Source organism: Rhinoraja longicauda, unplaced genomic scaffold, assembly GCF_053455715.1.
Source record: "Rhinoraja longicauda isolate Sanriku21f unplaced genomic scaffold, sRhiLon1.1 Scf000946, whole genome shotgun sequence".
NCBI lineage: Eukaryota > Metazoa > Chordata > Chondrichthyes > Rajiformes > Arhynchobatidae > Rhinoraja > Rhinoraja longicauda.
The window spans coordinates 22,923-28,253 of NW_027602162.1; positions in this window are offsets into that span (position 1 = coordinate 22,923).

The following is a 5,331-nucleotide window of genomic DNA, read 5'->3' on the forward strand; positions in this document are numbered from 1 at the left end:
CCGGATCGCGGGGCTTGGGGCGCGGACATTTCACCGTCCGGCGCGGCCTAAGATGGCCGCGGGATATTTCTCTGCTGGGCGGGGGCTTCAATGTCGGGAGCCACGACCGCCCCGACGTGCAGCAACAGCGACAGCGACAGCGTGTACGCCCGCCCCGGATCGGACTTATCATCGGCGGAGCCGGCCGTCTTCGGAGGCTGCGGGAGTGGCTGCGACGCGACGCGCCTTGGGCTTGGCCCGCTGTGGACCGTCCGGTGCGGCCTGCAACCACAACAACCTGACTGCGGGCGAGGACAGCGGGAGAAGGGAAAGACATTGTGGCCTTCCATCACAGTGAGGAGAGAGAGGACTGGAGGAGACTCACTGTGATGGATGTTTCTTTGATGGATGTTTCTTTTTTTGTGTGTTTTTTGGGGTTGGGTGGTTTGAGTGCCTGTTTGATGCTTTTATTGTTGGACTGTGTTTCTGGGGGTTTTGGGGTGTGTGATTTGAATGCCTATTTAATGCTTCTATTGTTGGACTGTGTTTTGGGGGGTTTTTGGGGTTGGGTAATTTGGGTGCCTGTTTAGTGCTTTTATTGTTGGACTGTGGGTGATTGAATTAACATTTTGTTCAAGATGGCCGCGCCGTTGTGTTTGGCTGCCTGCCACTGTATGTTTCTTTTTTTTCCTGGTCAGATGTGCAGCACTTTGGTCAACGTGGGTTGTTTTTAAATGTGCTATACAAATAAATTGACTTGACTTGACTCTCTCTCTCTCCCATCCCTCTCTCTCCCCTCTCTCTCTCTCTCTCTCCCCTCTCTCTCTCTCCCCTCTCTCTCTCTCCCCCCTCTCTCTCTCCCCTCTCTCTCTCTCCCCTCTCTCTCCCTCCCCTCTCTCTCTCTCCACTCTCTTTCTCTCCCCACTCTCTCTCTCTCTCTCTCTCCCCCCCCTCCCTCCCCCCTCTCTCTCCCCCCCCTCTCCCCACCCTCTCTCTCCCCCTCTCTCTCCCCCCCTCTCTCTCCCCCCTCTCTCTCCCCACCCTCTCTCTCCCCCCACTCTCTCTCCCATCTCTCTCTCTCCCCTCTCTTTCTCTCCCACTCTCTCTCTCTCTCTCCCCCTCTCCCTCCCCCCTCTCTCTCCCCCCTCTCTCTCCCCACCCTCTCTCTCCCCCTCTCTCTCCCCCCCCTCTCTCTCCCCCCCTCTCTCCCCCATCTCTCTTCCCCCCTCTCTCTCCCCCCTCTCTCTCCCCCCCAACTCTCCCACCCCTCCCCCCCTCCCCCTCTCTCCCCCCCTGTCTCTCCCCCCCTCTCCCTCCCCCCTCTCGCTCCCCACCCTCTCTCTCCCCCCACTCTCTCTCCCCTCTCTCTCTCTCCCCTCTCTCTCTCTCCCCTCTCTCTCTCTCTCCCCTCTTTTTCTTTTTCTCTCTCTCTGTCTCTCTCTCTGTCTCTCTCTCTGTCTCTCTCTCTGTCTCTCTGTCTGTCTCTCTCTCTGTCTCTCTCTCTCTGTCTCTCTCTCTGTCTATCTCTCTGTCTCTCTCTCTGTCTTTCTCTCTGTCTCTCTCTCTGTCTCTCTCTCTGTCTCTCTCTCTGTCTCTCTCTCTGTCTCTCTCTCTGTCTCTCTCTCTGTCTCTCTCTCTGTCTCTCTCTCTGTCTCTCTCTCTGTCTCTCTCTCTGTCTCTCTCTCTGTCTCTCTCTCTGTCTCTCTCTCTGTCTCTCTCTCTGTCTCTCTCTCTCTCTCTCTCTGTCTCTCTCTCTGTCTCTCTCTCTGTCTCTCTCTCTGTCTCTCTCTCTGTCTATCTCTCTGTCTCTCTCTCTGTCTCTTTATATATTAAAAGATTTTAACAATTCATTACTTGATGTGTTGAGTTTTGTGGTGGATGGAGAGAATGTGTGAGAGAGAGGGAGATCAGAGGGAAAAGGGGAGGTGCAACGAGACCTGGGTGTCGTGGTACACCAGTCATTGAAAGTAGGCTTGCAGGTGCAGTATGCAGTGAAGGAAGCGAATGGTATGTTGGCATTCATAGCAAGAGGATTTGAGTATAGGAGCAGGAGGTTCTGCTGCAGTTGTACAGGGCATTGGTGAGATTGCTGAAATTTTGGTCTCCTAATCTGAGGAAAGACATTCTAGCCTTAGAGGGAGTACAGAGAAGGTTCACCAGATTGATCCCTGGGATGGCAGGACTTTCATATGAAGAAAGACTGGATCGACTAGGCTTATACTCGCTGGAATTTAGAAGACTGAGGGGGGATCTTATAGAAACATAACATTCTTAAGGGGTTGGACAGGCTAGATGCGGGAAGATTGTACCCGATGTTGGGGAAGTTCAGAACCAGGGGTCACAGCTTAAAGATAAGGGGGAAGTTGTTTAGGACCGAGATGAGAAAACATTTCTTCACACAGAGAGTGGTGAGTCTGTGGAATTCTCTATAAACAGAAGGTAGTTGAGGCCAGTTCATTGGCTATATTTAAGAGGGAGTTAGAAGTGGCCCTTGTGGCTAAAGGGATCAGGGGGTATGGAGAGAAGGCAGGTAGAGGTTACTGAGCTGGATGATCAGCCATAATCATATTGAATGGCGGTGCAGGCTCGAAGGGCCGAATGGACTACTCCTGTACCTATTTTCTATGTTTCCCATTTTCTGTCTCCCTCCTTTCTTAAAAAGTGGAATAACATTAGCTACCGTCCAATCCACGGGAACTGCTCCTGAATCTATAGAACATTGGAAAATGATCACCAATTCGTCCACAATTTCTAGAGCCACTTCCTTACGTACCCTGTGATGTAGACCATCAGGCCCTGGGGATTTATCAGCCTTCAATCCCGTCAGTCTACCCAACACCATTTCCTGCCTAATGTGAATTTCCTTCAGTTCGTCCGTCACCCTAAGACCTCCGTCCACTAGTACATCTGGGAGATTGATTGTGTCTTCCTCATTAAGACAGATCCAATGTACCTGGTCAGCTCGTCTGCCATTTCCTTGTTTCCTTAATAAATTCGCCTGCTTCTGTCTTCAAGGGACCCACATTTATCTTACCATTTTTTAAACTCTTGACATACCTAAATAAGCTTTTACTATACACATTTATGTTCTTGGATATTAGGTTACCGCTAAACTGTAGCCTTGAAATCAGAGGAATTAAACATCAGCAGGTGTCCACATTGCTCAAAGATGCAAAAAACATAACATAATTGCCTGTCATATACATTGGTCATTTTTATAATAGTCCTTGATCATTGAAGTGTTTATTTCAGTGTCTACGAGTGCCAGGTTTGCACTGCACGACGGGAGATTTTCTCGCTTGAACTACTTGATAAATAAGCACACAAATAAAGTCTGCGTGTGTGGCAGCTTTCTCTGTGCCGCTGTGTAGACAGCCCAGACGGATGAGTTGGTCATTTACTCTCAGAACGACCTTGTTGTCTGGCCTGAGGGTTTGAATTCACATCTACCTGTCGACTGGTCTGAAGTAGTTCACTACAAAATAAACTGCAGATTGAATAGACCCACAGGTAGTGTTCACCGCCTGGAATTAATATTCCCACTGGGCGAAGGGAAGAGCACAGTTACTCAACTCCCCCTTTCTCAGATCTGAAGATACGTTTTAATTGTCAGCGTTGTGTATTATTCTTTCAAATGTATGCCGGAGAGAGTTCATTACCATTTCTAACCTGTGTTAATTAAGAAGAAAATAACAAGTTAATGCATCTTCAGCTGCCGTGTTTACCAGCGTGGATCGAGCAGCAAAATGGAGTTAGTTCTCATTAAAGTTTAGATTAATTATGGATATTGAACTTGAGTTGACCCTTTAGAATCGAACATTTGAATTAAAAAGAAGGGATTCTTTGAGAGGATCTGGGAAAAATGGATCGTTTATTTGAGCCATGACACCAACTAGATAAATGCCGAGCTAGATATTGGAAGATTGTGTTATATAGAACTAGATGTTATGTTTGTGCGAATATTGAAATACCTCTAGATAACAATCGTTACTTTTTAATATTTTATTTAGTAAGTGTACCACACTGTCTTATGCATATGCATTTATTTATTTATATATCACCTTTATTTATTTATTCATTTTTGCTTTTTTTCTTATTTTATTTTATTTATGTCGATGATGTACTGTTTTGTATATATCTCTGTGAAAAATCAATAAAATCTGATTGAAAAAAAGAAAGGATCCTTTATTTTACATCTTATCAAATGTAAAACATCGGGGTCAGATTTAATGTGATCATGTCGCTGCTTATCCACACCCATCACTGACCACACTGATAATGTCACTGCTTATCCAGACCCATCACTGACCACACTGATAATGTCACTGCTTATCCAGAGAGAGAGAGAGAGAGAGTGAGGATTGTGGAGAGGAAGAGGGAAGGAGTGTGGAGAGTAAGGGAGGTGAGTGGGGAGAGAGGAAGGTGTGTGGGGAGAGAAAGGGGAGGAGTGGAGTGAAAGGAGGAGGAGTGTGGGAATGGAGGATGGGAAGAGAGGGGATGTGGGGAGAGGAATTGAATACTGTGGGAAGAGAGAGAAGGTAGGATGAATGTGGAGAGCGAGGGGGAGTGTGGTGGGAGAGAGGGGGAGTGTGGGTTAAATGACGGGGAGGAGTGTGGGGAAATAGGTTGTTTTAGGGGACAGGGGAGGGAGGAGTGTGAGAGAGAGAGGGAGGAAGGATGGTATGGAAAGAGTGGAGGGATGGGGACAGAGAGGAGGGGAGAGAGAGGGATAGGAGTGACGGGAGGGTGGTGGAGTATTGGGAGAGATAGAGGGGGTGTGGGGAGAGAGGGGGAGGAGTGTGGGCAGAGAGGGGGTTGTGCGTGGGGAGAGAGATGGGGAGGAATGTGGGGAGAGAGAGAGGGGGAGGAGTGTGGGGAGACAGAGGGGAGGAGTAGTGAGTGTGTGGGGAGAAAGACGGAGTGTGGGGATGGAGAGTGAGAGGAGAGTGGGTAGAGAGGAAGTGCGGAGAGAGAGGGGGAGCAGTGTGGGGAGAGAGATTAGAGGAGTGTGGCAGGACAGAGAGGAGTGTGGGGAGATAGTGGGGAGGAGTGTGGAGAGAAGGGAGGAGGTGGGAAGTCAGAGGGTCGGAAAATTGGTGAGCAAGAGGGGGATTAGTATGTGGGGAGAGTGAATGGCGGAGGGGGAGGGAGAGAGGCAGAGAGAGTGAGGAGTGTTGGGGGAGACGCATTATGTGTTACTCTATCACTTGTATGCCGGAGAAAGTTATTTACTCATTTTAACCACTGCCTATTAAAATGAAAATAACAAATAAATATGTCTGCACCTGCCAACGCGGATAGAACAGCAAGATGCAGTGAGAGCTCATTAGAGATGAGATTAATTACTGATAA